The sequence below is a fragment of the Antennarius striatus genome, chromosome 13, assembly GCF_040054535.1.
Source record: "Antennarius striatus isolate MH-2024 chromosome 13, ASM4005453v1, whole genome shotgun sequence".
Classification (NCBI taxonomy): Eukaryota; Metazoa; Chordata; class Actinopteri; order Lophiiformes; family Antennariidae; genus Antennarius; species Antennarius striatus.
The window spans coordinates 11,383,001-11,399,474 of NC_090788.1; the positions used below are offsets into that span (position 1 = coordinate 11,383,001).

General features: G+C 42.9%; 1 protein-coding gene and 1 long non-coding RNA gene across 3 annotated transcripts in view; both read left to right on the forward strand.

The window, feature by feature from the left end:
- Positions 1 to 16,474, forward strand: part of ppm1e (protein phosphatase, Mg2+/Mn2+ dependent, 1E) — a 50,149-nt gene that overhangs the window by 16,464 nt on the left and 17,211 nt on the right. The gene's annotated exons all lie outside the window — the stretch shown is intronic.
- Positions 1,560 to 6,301, forward strand: LOC137605926 (uncharacterized). The gene is made up of 2 exons (XR_011037810.1): positions 1,560 to 5,345; positions 5,512 to 6,301. It is a non-coding gene; the product is annotated as an uncharacterized lncRNA (long non-coding RNA).

The following is a 16,474-nucleotide window of genomic DNA, read 5'->3' on the forward strand; positions in this document are numbered from 1 at the left end:
GTGGCATCTTTGGTAACGTCTCAGGCTCTTGTGTTGGCATATACTGTATCATTCTTATGGCCTTGAGCAATCTTGGTGGAATACCATAAGCTTCTATGATCTTAAACAGTTTATTTCTCTGGCTCGAAAACACCTTTCTGAAGTCCAGGGATGTTATCACCATAGAGAGGTTGCGCTCTTCTAGAATGTGAGGTAGGGCTAAGATCTGGCTTAAGGTGGATCTTCCTGCTCTGAGTTCATTATGGTTAAATTAGAAAATGCGAATGCGATTTAGGATCATTCAATTGTAGATCTCACCTGTAACACCAGTGAGACTTATACCTCTGTAACGTTCTGTGTTTGTAAGATTTTCTGCTTTAGGAATTGGAATAATATCAGGGAGCAACCACTGGTCTGGTTGTTCATTAGAGAATTGCACATGGACATGATGATGTCAAAGTTACAGATCTTGTAAACCTCAGGCGGAATACTATCCAGGCCAGAAATGAAGCCAAATATGAGTAATGTTTTTGTCTGCTTGAACATCTTCAATGTCAAGATCACCAAGCTGTTCCAGGATGTCCTGTGCTGTCCAATTTTGGACGTGTTCCCGTGAACCAGATTCAGCTATTTGGCCCCTCGGGCACTTCTTTCAGCAACTAATTTCATTTGTAACTCTCCAGGCTTCACTATATTGTCCGCTTGCATGGACCTATTTGATCCATGCCATTTTCCCTTCAAGCAAATGCTAGTATGCTAAGATGTCTGTGTAGGTTCTCAGTCATCCAGGTCATGGTTATCCAAAAGCTGTTGAGTCGATCCACTGGACGTTAAGAAGGTTCTTTAAGGCGTTTCGTCTCTCATCCAAGAGACTTCTTCAGTTCAGAGAGGGGCTAGTATGCTAACACCGAATAAGGTTACCTAGCTTAACAGCACACACCACAGGACTCCTATGCCATGATGGAAGAAAAGATGGAAGAAAAGAACAAACAAACAGATGAGGAAGAGGATGATCCAGACAGAACATTGTCCTGAAACAATATTGGGAAATATTACAAAGAGTGAATGACAGGTTGATTTATTTTGAACCACTTCCATTCAATGATAGCCGTGACTAGGGCGTAGAAGTAAAGCTATGATCAATATACTGTAATCCTTTGATTGATGGAGTTTGGGTTTGGGCTGTCTTCATCTAGAAGACAATGTGCAGGCCATGCTAGCACAGTATTATAATACTACATAATAAACCTTTCATCTGTGTTGATGAACTGATTGTTGTTGAAGCCATGCGCTTCAATTTCTGTCGAGTCAATGCTTTCCCATTATACACTGGGAGTGTGCTGGGAAACATTGAAAGTCCATTAGTAAAGATGGCTGGATGGATGGATCCTTCCATCCATACATAGTACATACATACTTTTTTAATGCCGGAGGAAATTGCACATATCCACTGCTTTATTTTTTTATTTTTTATTTTTTATTTATTTATTATTTATTTAGCACATGTTCAGTACGAGTACAAAAAGTGTGCAAGGTGGGAACGAAGCCTTATTAGGCTTGTACAGAGTTCCACACCTGCCTGTATCAAATTCAAGACATGCAGGCATTACATAATAATCATTCAGATGACATGGACTCCAGTGCAATACTTTAAAGTCTCACAGCACAGGACCAGGGCTTACAGTCCTGCGTGATGCAGCATACAGTGAGATATGTCATAAGCCCTCAAGAAAATATAGAAAATTAGAACAACTGGCATGTAAATGAAATAATATGTTTCAAATTAATCTAAGAATGGTCAGTATTCTCTGCCTTGAAGAACAGGACACATGTTTTTCAAAGACACTGGAAACGAGTCCAGACCTGGGGAACGCTGCTGCTTCAGCACAAAGTTGCTATCTATGTAGAGCCCTCTACACTCCAAGCTTCAAGAAAGACACACAATAGTCATAGTCATAGTCAACTTTATTGTCAAATGTACCATATCTCAAACAGAATATCTTTTAAGTTATTTAATATCAAGCGGCGCCTGTTAAAATATTTGTACTGGCTGTCCCATGGCTCTGGAACAGAAATGTAAATGTCATCAGAGTTGTTTTATCAGCGGCATGGAGCCCAGAGATTTGTAACAGAAAAGTGTGTTTTGTAGTGGAGCATTTTGAAACAGGCGCTGTTCAATGCCTCTTCAGCCTTTTTTCCATCTGTCTTTAAAGACTTAGGCGTATTCCTGGCTCTACTCCTTGTTGTTCGTGATTGGATCACAGGTTGTGAGAAAAAGAATGAAGAACCACCAGCGTCTCCTGCAACAGCTCACTCTCATCCCTCTAAAACAGGCGCCTTAATTAATGTCAGCTCTGGAGAGGCCCCATTTTTGGAAATGCAGTGACCTTCAAAAGTGTGCAGTGTCCTCCTTTTTCTCCTCCAGTGTTAATGAGAATCACTTTCGCAGAGCTTTTCCAGGCTGTTGCCGCCGCTGCCAGGCTGCATTGGTCACATAAGGTGCCATAATTCAAATGATGAGTGATATGCTGGTGGCAGATGAACTGAATACAAAGCAGTTCAGCTCACATTATAGTCCACTATCCTACAGTAACTGTCTACCCTTCAAAGATGCATGTGAAAGCTTCTGAAGAGGGGAGGTGGGGGCATGTTCACATCACATGACCCCCATGCTTTGATCCAGAGAGTAGTGCATTTATCTGAATCAAACTGAGAACCTGGAGAAAAGGACAAACCAAGGTCAAAAAGAGTGATTATGCTGTTGGGTTCAGGATGATTTAAAGTTGACCTAAATTGAGTTAAATATATTTCAGGCTCCAGTTTTTGTTAATGTAAGTGGAATGAAGTCATAACTTTTATTCTTGTGCATCGTCATTACTCAAGACAAGATCCAGGTGATGTGTTCTGATCTTGTATCTGACAGAATCCACAGTGAAACCAGCAGGAGAAGACTTGTGCTCCAACACGTTTAGGGAATCTTCAGTGGCTTGTTGCTGAAGTCGCTGCTGCTTCCCATCACATCCTTGTCTATAGGGACCCTTTAGAAACCAAAGCTGTGTGAGCACAGAACGTTTTGAAAAGCACAAAGAAAACAGTCTATTTTCCGCTAAAACCTGTGTTAGCACCTACTGTATATTAAGATGACATTGAGAAAAAAATGTACACCTCTGGACTGTACCAGACAACAGATGAACAGACAGCAGCTAGCAGATGAACAGGGTGATATGGATGTGTATTTGACAAGAAACAGTCTTTGTGCTAAACTCATCAACTCCAAGCTCTACATGGGGCAGACAAAGAAAACTGGTCTTGTCTTCTATGTCAGTGTACTTCATCTCATTATTATGTTACACTGTATAGACTACATATGGATAAATTAAATTAGCCTGGTGAGATTAAATACAGAGGACAGGATTATCAGAAGTGAGTATTCACAGGAACATAAATGTTAGTTTGATCTCATTTTAAGGGACAGTTTAAACGGGGTTGGTTAATTTGGTCAAGCCATAGTAACACGTCCTAACGTGTCATTGGTCACTCAGGCAGTGTTACTGTGAGTTGAAGAAGGCTCTGGAGACGGTTCAGGTCAGGACAGACCATGGCACTCCCACAGGCCCTCACCTATCCACCAGCTGTGTGATTACATAACTCTGCCTCCAGCAATGGACCTGCTCAACAGACTCAGACTTACATGCAAGTCGTCCAGTCTTCATCTGTGAGCCGGAGCTGCAAACTGACTGTGTTCAGCTACAACGATACACAACAGACACACATCCAATACGTGACACATGCAGAGCTGTACGCCTTGTCTACTTCTGTGTATCACCCCTCCAGTTATATTGTCTAAACAATAGCCCTTGGATGGGCTCCAGGTTAATGAAAGAGGTTTACTGAGTTTTTTCCTCAAACAGGAAATGTGTGATGACCAGCACGTTTCTCCATAATCATTGCTTTTTCAGAGAATAATTTGTTTAATATAATTTAACCAAACTTTATACTGTACACATATTTCCCACACACTGAGGATGTACCATTTGATGTTTGGATTTCAAAAAATTCTGTTTTTCAATAGAAAACAAATACAAAGTTCTTCATAAACATTATTTTTTTTCTCTCACATTGGTAAAAACAATTTGAACTCAAATGAGAGTGGGATTGGTATTAAAGAATGTCTTGAATGTTTCTACATATATTTTCAAAATCTGCAAGTTCATATCAACAAAATTATTTCTTGTTTTGATATTTTTTTTATTTCAAATGGTTAAAGTCTATTTCAGTTTACAGTAACCTGAGATGGTGTTATTAGTCATTCCCTGTTGTGTTGTTTTGGTAATTTAAAGAATGTTTTTAAAATATCAGGAAGTAATTTTGACATTCTCCGAAATCAAAACAGATCTTTTGTATTAATCTTTTATAAGAACTACTCAATATTTTCTCACAAAACTGAAGCCTTGTGCTGATTAGGTTTTCTGCTCCATTGTTGTATTTTCATGTACTGACATTGACATTGTCTCCTGCTAACACTTTTATGTTAAGTGCACTTTTGTAAATGCATAGAAGGTTGTTGAGTGATGTGCATTTTCTGAGACCTCCAGTTTCTAATTGTATGACAGATTAGACATACCTCTATGCAGCGGATGTGCGCTTCATCATAAGTGGAACACTGCAATGCAAATGCATACAGCAGTTACTTCATCGTTTCCACTCTGTTTGAAGTGTTACATCAGCAGAGCTCTGAAAACATTAAGAGGTGTATTCCAGGTTACCATGTAGAACTGTGTCACATATTTAACCCTTAGCACTTGTGGGGTCAGGCATGACCCCATTGGTTGTTTTTCTTCAGCAGTTTCAAAATAAAAGCTTGTAATATAGTCATATTCCAGGTGTTCCTCATAAAATATGTCTTTGACATGAGGCCGTTTTCATTTTTAAAACATAATTAATTATTTCCAAAAATTACAGTTATTTTATCACTAACTCACTCATCCACGAGCGGGGTCACATATGAACCCGAGTAGGTTTGATGGATTTTCGGATGAACCTTTACTTTTTAGCCACTTTTAATGTCCAACTCAGACAGTTGTCAATTAGTCACCTCTGCTGGAACTTTCCAATTAACACACCTGACGTCAGCAAGCCCTCCACCCGGGAGCCGACTTCAGCAGCCCCATGAACCGCCTCCAGAGACACAACTCGATCCTCCAGCTGAATGGCGGGCATTTGCACCCCTGTTCCCTGCCCCCAGCAGCCAGGCAGGCGTTTGCAAAATCCAGCAAGGCCTCCACACACACAACTGGGGCCGACAACAAGCCAAACGACCGCTGCTGCACCACGCACATCCTCCACATCCACCGCTCGTATGACTTGTAAGTCTTTTTTCTATTAACTTAATTACTTCAGTAATACATTTACTAAAATTGGAACGAGTAGTGTACAATTTCCTCCGGGATTAATAAGTATTTATCTAATTTTTAGTGATATATTCTGAAGTGTGATCACTTTACTGGTTAAATGTGTTTATTTTATCCATAGTAAAATGGCTAATAGGAGGCCAGCTCCGCTCTCTGTGGACTATGTCCTGCAAATGATCCAGGACGAATGGAATGACAAGCCAGACGCAGTCATTGACTCAGATTCTGACGTCTCAGGTGTGGAGGACCCAGCCTATTGTCCCCCCACTGAACAAGGGTGATCAGATACACACGAATCCCCTGATCAGTCATCTGAAGAGGCCGTGGATGTTGTGCCGGACCGACAGAGCCACAAGGGCTCATACTAGGGAGAGTTACCCCCCAGACAGGCTGCAACACCTGTCTGGGGGCTTTGCGACAGACCAAGCCAGACATTCCTCCGGTCATGAAGGCTTCTAGGTCCAGAGAGGTCCACAGCACCAAATTTGGGTTCAAGATGGTTGGCAACTACACCTGCAAACACCAGACCCAGAGATAGCCCATGGTGCTGGGGTATAACATGATTGACGTCGCTGCTCTGAATGCCTATGCAGTGGTACCTCTACTTCCGAATGTCTCTACTTACGAAATTTTGTACTTACGAAATTTCTCAGCAGGAAAATATTACCTCGAGTTACGAAAGAAATTTCGACTGACGAAAAGTAAAAATACAGTATGGGCTGATACTCACAGCTCCCACAGGTTCCTGAAAGCAACATTCTCATAGCTGCTCTGCCATTGGCTATTAACTAGTATCTTCCTGGCATCCCATTGGCAAAGAGGGACCTCTGTGTGGAGCTATATTGGTGTTTATGCAGGGTCCTCGTCAATTATTACCATCCCACATATGTAATAAATTCCCAAGAACATAACTATTATAACATTTGTGGAAATGTATTACATTTATTTAAGTGTCTTTAGTCGTTATACTTCAGATGTTGACTGAAACATTGCTGATTAATCTGCTGTAAAACGTTTTGTGTGTGTGTGTGTGTGTGTGTGTGTGTGTGTGTGTGTGTGTGTGTGTGTGTGTGTGTGTGTGTGTGTGTAAAACTACACAACGTGGCAGTTTGGAGTAATATCAAAAATGTAGAAGTACAACGAGGATTAACCGGAGTTAATATCTGTCTGAAAGACAACAGATTCCAAATTTTTAATGCATTATAAATCCTGAATGAAAGAGAGGAACAATATTTTCACCCAAAAGATGTAACAAAGCCTCATGTTCTGATTTCCAGCAAGATGCAACATGAGTGTATCCATTGCACTCACCATTAGATGCCAGAAAACAGCAAACAGACTCGAGCCCCACATGGTGTGTGGATTTAGGAGACAAATGAATTCATCAAGCGTTTGAAAACCATCTGAAGGGAGGAACGGCAGGAAAGTGGTTTAATTTAAGGCCTACATTTGCATGTGTTATGTAATCCTGCTGTGTTTACATAACAGCAGTATTTAGAAGTACACAAATTCACTTCTTTTTTTTCCAAATTTTGTAAAATGTACGAAAATGTGTTGCTGGAAATGGGCAGAGGAGTTTTCTGCATATCAGTAGAACTGTCGGGCTCCAGCGGGTGGAAATTCTCACCTCTGTTCACCTCAGAATATTCTCCACGATAAAGTGGATGTTTGCTCTTTCAGTTTGGCAACAGGACGACTGACACCGCTTACTGTCAGTCACTTGCTTCAGTGTTGCTATGGAAACAACCTTGTTGCACCACTCCAGGTCTAATTCTGTAGAAAAGAGAAGCTTGTAGAAAGCAGTGGGAAAAAACAAACAAAAATATAGCTGCATGTATGAGTCATCTGCTAACACATACACTCAGAGCTCTGCAATTTTATCAGTGCGAGTAGCTTGTCAGAGCTCTTGAACACAGCAGAGACCAGACCAGAACAAAGGCAGCCAACTGACCAACAGTAATCACCTCTGACCTAAGCTGCCACTGTATCAAGTCCAAATGTTATCTGTGGTGAAGCTGGTGGCAGCCAGGGAATCTAAAACAGGACATGTGTGGGGATTATGTGGTGCGAATAGAGGGGAAACAGAAACAATCAACTGAAGTCTTTATTTAAGCAAATAACCAACTGCTCTGAGCTTTCCAAAAGGATGGTGCTTTTCTCTGTTTCTTTTACTGGGAAGTGAATACTTTAGGTCTGGGCCTGTTCGTTAGAGACAACGAGGTCGAAGTCAACTCGAGGAACCAGGAATTGACATTTTCCAGATGAAATGGTGATTACGGCTGATGTAGTTCTGACAGGAAGTTTCCTTCATGTCTTTACAACAACACCATATAAACACTTCAAAATGTGGACTCATGACATCAAAGGTAAAAAGGTTATGAAGCATTTGTAGTGCCATGGGTTGGTTAATAAAAAAGAAGTTGTGATTTCAATATTGTGTTTTCATCCCAGTAGAGTACTGGTTACCAGGAAGGTCTCAAGTCACCCTTGTAGTAACTTTATTGATTACAAATCCCATTTGAATGAGCCTTTAGAGAGCTTTACGGAGCTCTTAAAGACTCTTTATGTCCTGTTTCTTGGAATTTATAGAGTGAATGTTACTGAAAATGCCGTGCTAGTTCACATCTTTCTTTAGTTTGGCCTCTGCTTTGCCTTTAATTTCCTTGTTCGGCCGAATCAACTGCTCAAAATGAACAGGATGCTCAGTCTTTGTCAGTGAACAAAGTTAATGGACAGGATGTCATTACATGCACACACACACACACACACACACACACAATTAATTTTCTTAATTGCCTGACAGCACTAATATAAACATATATAAACATATTTATGTTTATATATAGATGTGTGTGTGCCAGAAATATATATATATATATATATATATATATATATATATATATATATATATATATATATATATATACTGTATATGTTTATACGGATATTAACAATGTTTGCTAGAGTGGATTATATATATAACCTGTCAAGTACCTTCAGAAGATTTGCTAGAAGATGTGAATGCTGCGATAAGAACCATCCCCGCAGGGAACATAACTGAGACCAACAAGTTGATTTACAGTACAGCGACGATAATCCTCAAGATGCAGGGATATAAGATCAACACAGGGCATAACAAACAATACCCTCCATGGAAGAGACGGTTAGAGGCCAAGATAGAGGCAACACGGAGAGAAGTCAGCCAGCTAGTTGAGCTGCAGAAGGGTAACATGGTGAATAAAAGGGTACCCAGAAAATACAGCAAGCTCTCCATACCTGAAGCACTTGAAACTGCCAAACAGAGACTTAACAGCTCTGGCTACCCAACTGAAGAGATACACCAAGGAGATAGAGGCCAGGAGACTAAAAACACCTTCTTCACTCAACAAGAAAAGGTGTACTCTCAGTGGCAGGGAAATAACTGCAGCCGGTCAGACCCACCAAGAGCTGAGGTGGATAAATACTGGAATGGCATATGGGACAGAGAAGCATCACACAACACCAATGCCCAGTGGCTAGTGGACCTGAGGACTGACCAAAGCTGCCTCCCAGAACAGGAACAGGAACAACGATCTCAATGGCATCCAAGAAAGAGTGTCAAAGATGAAGAGTTGGTCAGCACCGGGCCCCGATATGATCCATACATAGAGGCTAAAGAAGCTGACAGCACTCCATGAGTGTATAGCAGCACAGATGAACCAGCTGCTAAGGGATGGGATGCTGCTCTGTCCACCAGCTACTGGTGGACAGAGCAGCACACAGTGACTGTAAGAACAGACAGACCAACTTGTGCACCGCCTAGATAGACTACTAGAGAGCCTATGGTTCAATCCCACACAAGTGGATACTGGAATGTCTGGAACTGCATAAGATCAACAGGACACCAAGAGCCTTCATCTAGAACTTAATGGGAATGTGGAAGACAACCATGGAGACTAACTCCAAGCCAATTGCCCAAGTTAACATCAATTGGGGCATATACCAAGGGGATGCACTGTCACCACTGCTGTTCTGCATAGGCCTGAACCCCCTCAGTCACATCATCACAAAGAGTGGCTACGGATACCAATTCCGAAGCAGGACAACAATCAGCCATCTCCTCTACATGGATGAAATCAAGCTGTATGCCAGGAATGAGCGAGAAATTGACTCACTGATCTACACCACCAGGATCTACAGCGACGACATAGGGATGTTATTCGGGTTAGACAAATGTGGGTGGATGGTATCCAGAAGAAGCAAGATGATCAGAACTGAAGGGGTTGACCTAACAGGGGGTGGGATAGAAGACATCAAGGATAGCTACAAATACCTTGGAATCTCACAGGCTAATGGCAATGAGGAGGAGGCCGCAAGGAAGTCATCCACAGCCAAATACCTCTAGAGAGTAAGGCAAGTCCTGAGAAGTCAGATGAATGGTAAGAACAAGGTCCGAACCATCAACATGTATGCACTGTCAGTCATCAGATACCCTGCTGGGCTCATAAGCTGGCCAAAGGAGGAGATAGAAGCCACAGATATTAAGACTAGAAAGCTCCTCACCATGCATGGAGGGTTTCACCACAAGTCCAGCACCCTGAGGCTGTACAGTAAGCGGAAAGAGGGAGGCCAGGGACTAGTGAGCATCAGGGCCACTGTCCAGAATCTTCTTCTTTTCCTTTCGGCTTTTCCCTTCAGGGGTCGCCACAGCGAATCAATTGCCTCCATCTAGCTTGGTCCTTTGAATCCTCTTCTCTCACACCAACTACCTTCATGTCTTCCCTCATTACATCCATAAACCTCCTCTTTGGTCTTCCTCTAGGCATCCTGCCTGGCAGTTCAAAACTCAGCATCCTTCTACCAATATATTCACTATCTCTCCTCTGGACATGTCCAAACCATCTCAGTCTGGCCTCTCTGACTTTATCTCCAAAACCTCTAACATGTGCTGTCCCTCTGATGTACTCCACCTTCTTGATCTCTTCTCCCTGTAACCTCACTCTTCCACTTGGGTCCCTCTCATTCACACACATGTACTCTGTCTTACTGCGGCTAACCTTCATTCCTCTCCTTTCCAGGACAAACCTCCACCTCTCTAGCTTCTCCTCCACCTGTTCCCTGCTCTCACTACAGATCACAATGTCATCTGCAAACATCATAGTCCATGGAGATTCCTGTCTAACCTCGTCTGTCAGCCTGTCCATCACCATAGCGAACAAGAAGGGGCTCAGAGCTGATCCCTGATGTAGTCCCACCTCCACCTTGAACTCCTCTGTCACACCTACAGCACACCTCACCACTGTCTTACAGTCCTCATACATGTCCTGCACTGCTCTAACATACTTCTCTGCCACTCCAGACTTCCTCATACAATACCACAGTTCCTCTCTGGGCACCCTGTCATAAGCTTTCTCCAGATCTACAAAAACACAATGCAGCTCCCTCTGGCCTTCTCTGTACTTCTCTATCAACATCCTCAAAGCAAATACTGCATCTGTAGTACTCTTTTTTGGCATGAAACCATACTGCTGCTCACAAATGTTCACTTCTGCCCTTAGTCTAGCTTCCACTACTCTCTCCCATAACTTCATTGTATGGCTCATCAGCTTTATTCCTCTGTAGTTGCCACAACTCTGCACATCTCCCTTGTTCTTAAAAATGGGCACCAGCACACTTCTCCTCCATTCCTCAGGCATCTTCTCACTATCTAAGATCCTGTTGAACAACCCAGTCAGATACTCTGCTGCCACCTCTCCTAGACACTTCCAAACCTCTACAGGTATATCATCAGGATCGACTGCCTTTCCACTCTTCATCCTCTTCAATGCCCCCCTCACTTCATCCTGACTGGTCTTTGCTACATCCTGGTCCACAACAGTCACCTCTTCTAGTCTTTGTTCTCTCTCATTTTCCACGTTCATCAACTCTTCAAAGTACTCTTTCCATCTTCCCATCACACTACTGGCACCTGTCAATAGACTTCCATCCCTATCCTTAATCACCCTAACCTAAATCCTAAATCACGTCCTTCCCATCTCTATCTCTCTGTCTTGCCAACCGGTATAGATCAGTCTCTCCCTCCTTACTGTCCAACCTAGCATACAAGTCATCATAAGCTTCTTGTTTGGCCTTTGCTACCTCTACCTTCACCTTACGCTGCATCTCCCTGTACTCCTGTCTACTCTCCTCAGTCCTCTCAGTGTCCCACTTCCTCTTGGTTAACCTATTTCTCTGTATACACTCCTGTACCTCCTCATTCCACCACCAAGTCTCCTTATCTACTTTCCTTCCAGATGACACACCAAGTATTCTCCTACATGTCTCCCTGATCACATTAGCTGTAGTTGTCCAGTCATCTGGAAGCACCTCCTGACCACCCAGAGCCTGTCTTAACTCCTTCCTAAAAGTCATGCAACACTCTTCCTTTTTCAGCTGCCACCATTTCGTCTTCTGCTCTGCCTTTGCCCTCTTGATGTTCCTCGCCACCAGAGTCATCCTACACACCACCATCCTATGCTGTTTGGCTACACTCTCACCTACCACTACTTTGCAGTCACTGATCTCTTTCAGGTTGCACCGTCTACACAAGATGTAGTCTACCTGTGTGCTCCTACCGCCACTCTTATAGGTCACTCTATGTTCCTGCCCCTTCTGGAAGAAAGTATTCACTACAGCCATTTCCATCCTTTTTGCAAAGTCAACTACCATCTGTCCTTCTGCATTCCTCTCCTGGATACCAAACCTGCCCATCACATCCTCATCACCTCTGTTTCCTGCACCAACATGTCCATTGAAGTCTGCTCCAATGACAACTCTCACTTCTAGGCATGCTCTGCATCACTTCATCATAGTCCGACCAGAATTTCTCCTTCTCCTCCAGTTCACATCCTACCTGTGGAGCATACCCACTAACAACATTGAACATCACACCTTCTATTTGTAGCTTCAGACTCATCACTCTATCCGACACTCTTTTTACCTCCAGGACATTCCTAACAAACTCCTCCTTCAAGATAACTCCTACTCCATTTCTTTTCCCATCTATACCATGATAGAACAACTTTAACCCTGCTCCTAAACTTCTAGCCTTGCTACCTTTCCACCTGGTCTCCTGTACACACAGTATGTCTACCTTCCTTCTCTGCATCATGTCAACCAACTTTCCACCTGGTCTCCTGTACACACAGTATGTCTACCTTCCTTCTCTGCATCATGTCAACCAACTCTCTACCTTTTCCTGTCATAGTTCCAACATTCAACGTCCCTACTCTTAGTCCTATACTCTTGGTGTTCCTCTTCTCTTTCTTCGAGCGAACGCACTTTCCTCCTCTCCTTCTTCGACCAACAGTAATCCAATTTCCACCGGCGCCCTGTAGGTCAACAGCGCCGATGGCGGTCGTTGTTAACCCGGGCCTCGACCGATCCGGTATGGAAGTCATAGGTTTGATTCGCATCTTTGATTTGACAAAAGTTTTACGCCGGATGCACTTCCTAATGCAACCCTCTGTATTTATCCGGGCTTGGAACCGGCACAATAAGACACTGGCTTGTGTCCTTGGCCACTGGCTTGGCCACTGGCATTCTGTCCAGAATGAAACATCGAAAATCCAAGAGTACATCAGGAAGATGGCCCCAGTGAAAGCCTTAGACAGCACAAACCTGAGGAGGAAGAGGAGGAGGAGACAACATGGAGGGACAAGCCCCTATACGGCATTTTAAATTTTTAAAAAAGTTTATATACTGGTTTGATCCCCGAAGGGAAATTAAGAACGCATGTCAGATAGAGGAAGTGAGTGATATCAAGAAGACCTACCAATGGCTGGATAAAGCTGGACTGACAGATAGCACAGAGGCACTGATCATGGCAGCACAAGAACAGGCCCTAAATACAAGAACAATAGAGGTCAATATCTACCACAATAGATCTGACCCAAGGTGCAGGCTATGTAAAGAAGCCCCAGAGACAGTCCAGCATGAGGTAGCAGGGTGCAAGATGCTCGCCAGCTCAGCATACATGGAGAGGCACAACCAAGTAACTCTGATAGTGTACAGGAACATCTGTACCCAGTATGGACTATAAGTACCCAAATCCAAATGGGACATGCCACCAAAGGTGGTTGAGAATGACAAGGCTAAGATCCTGTGGGACTTCAGCTTCCAGACTGACAAACAGCTGCTGGCTAACCAACTGGACATAGTGGTGGTGGACAAAGAGCAAAAGAGAGCAGTGGTGATAGATGTGGCGATTCCAGCTGACACCAACATCAGTAAGAAGGAACACGAAAAGATTGAGAAGTATCAAGGGTTGAAAGAACAGCTGGAACATATGTGGAAGATCAAGGTTAATGCGGTCCTTGTGGTAGTAGGAGCACTGGAAGAGTGGCTCCAGCAGATTCCTGGAACAACATCTGAAGCCTCAGTCCAGAAGAGCGCAGTCCTGGGAACAGCTACGATACTGCGTAGAACCCTCAGACTCCCAGGCCTCTGGTAGAGGACCCGAGCTTGAGGATGACACACAGATACCACCCTGCAAGTGTGAGAGGGAGATTTTTTTTATATGTACTGTATGTATATACACATGTATATAATTTATTTATTTATTTATTTTTAATTTTATATACTGGTTTGGTTTGATCCCCGAAGGGAAATTAAGAACGCACACTCTAGCTACTGATTACAAACGCATGCATACATATATATTTGTGAGTACAGGCCCCTGTATCACACACACACACAAAGGGGCCTGTAGGCATGCAGGGGAGGTAGAGTGGCAGGCAGCTCCTTCTTGGTGCGCCTCAAATGAGCAATTTGTAAAGGGGACGGCACCTTGCTCAAGGTTGCCTCGGCAGTGCTCCGGAGATGAGCTGACACCTCCCACTGTCAGCTCACCTCCGGGTATTTTTGGGGGGGCGGGAGCGGGAATCGAACCGCCGATCTTAAATCATAGGACGACCCGCTCTACCACCCGCTTTACCACTGAGCCACTGCCGCCCCTATATATATATATATATAATTTATTTTAAAAATTGTTATAATTTTTGAGTGTGTGTGTGTGTGTGCGCATGTGTGTTATATATACAGTATAGACACACACACACGCATGCATACACAAATACATCATGGATAGTTCAGAGAAATTTTGAAAAGTTGGCTTGTGGATTTCTAACATGATGACCCTTTCTGGACATTCATCCAGTCATGTTGTTGCAGCTTGATGATGTGACCAAGATTAAGATCCCCTTTAATCCTCCTCCACTCTGCATGACCTCACAGTGATGCATATGTCCTAGTACACAGTGATTGGTGCACTGCATGCTCTTCTGTATAACCTGCAGCCAATCAGAGCTCATCAGCTCAGCATCCTTCCCCCACAGAGCAGAGAATGACGTAAAGAGAGAGGACGACGTTTCTATCAATGGAAAATGAAGGAAGACACAAACCGAAACACTGACAGTCAGCCCCTGACCTCTTGAACTCTATCTTTCCCTTTCTCTCTTTCCGCACTTTCTGTTTTATCTGTTGCACACTCTCCCTTCTCATAAGTGTACAGTATGTTCATATGTTACAGCACTGAGTGTCATGCAAGTAAACCAAGTAAATGCATGTATATAGTATATATGTATATAGTATGTAGTGCAACTAAAATATGCATACAGAAGAAATTTGCATCTATTGCTATACAAATAATATAAATTTGTGTTTGTAAAGAATGGCAGAGCCATAAGTTCTGGTTCTGATGAGATGATATAATATTCCATATAACACAATATAGAGCACAGGTTCTCATTAAGGTTTGGATGCACCCGCCTGCATATGTTTGTGTTCTATCAGTCAAGTCGTGCCCTATGAGGGTCAGTATATGGGTGAGACTCCTCACACACATGTAGGTCATTGATAGCCACTGTCTCCTGAAAGCTCTACAAACGCCACTCCACTGCCGGTGGCTCGCTGACCCACCCACTCCAGGTTTGCCATCTTTGAATGAAGTTGGCACGTATAATAAATCAGTCGTGTCTCTTTAGTTCTCCCACACTTCATTACGGGATGTTTCTTCATCAAAACTTCTTCTCCAAACTGAGCACTCACAAGTTTCCGTATTGCAAGGGGAAAAAAATTAGAAGTTTGGGACACTTTTTCAGTACTGATCTGAATACATCAGAACAGAAAGGAGTGCTTGTCGTTTAACATGTTTCAGTATTTGTACAATGAAAATATACGTAATTTCTCTGCATGAAGGAACCCTACTGTGTAATGCTATATATGGGAGCAAAGAAAACCCAATTAGATCTACAGAAATAAAACCTGAATTATAGGTTGCTGCTTTTTAATCAAAGCAGTAAACGCAAACATGGTGCTGTATATTTGATTTGCGAAAACAGTTGACAGACATGCAAAGACTGTTATCAGCGACTGCAGAGCTGTGAAAAGTATCTTGACTCCTTCTTTTAAAAGCTTCACTCTGTTGAAACTTCAACTAAACATTAATGCAAAGATGACGTGAGTTAACCCTGAGTTAAATGCAAGTCTATAAAATGACACCCACCTCAGCCTCTCAGTGGGGTTCAGGTTCTCTCTTTCAAATGAAAATCAAATTAACTTTATTCATAGAGCACTTTTCACACAAAGTGCTATTTGAATGTTACAGATTTTTAGCCAATCAGAGGTGGACTTACTCGTACCATCTACATCATAGACCGATGATCTACATTGACATCAATTGTTTCTTCAAAGGGCGCCAGTGGCTCAGTGGTAGATCGGGCAGTAGAGCAGGTCGTCCAACATTCCAAGATCGGGGGTTCAATTCCCACTCCCACCCAAAAAAAACACTTGTAGTGTGAGCTGACAGTGGGATGTGTCACCTCCGGAGCACTGCCGAGACACCCCTGAGCAAGGCGCCGTCCCCCTCACATGCTGCTGATTTGGGCGCTCAACGAAGGGGCTGCCCGCCACTCTACCTTCCATTGCATACTTACAGGTGGTTGTGTGTATTAAAGGGGCCTGTACACACTAATATGCATGTGTGTGATTGACTAAGAAAAACTGAAGTGTTCGTTCTTAATTTCCCTTTGGGGATTATAACAATATATAAAATTTAAAAAATTAAA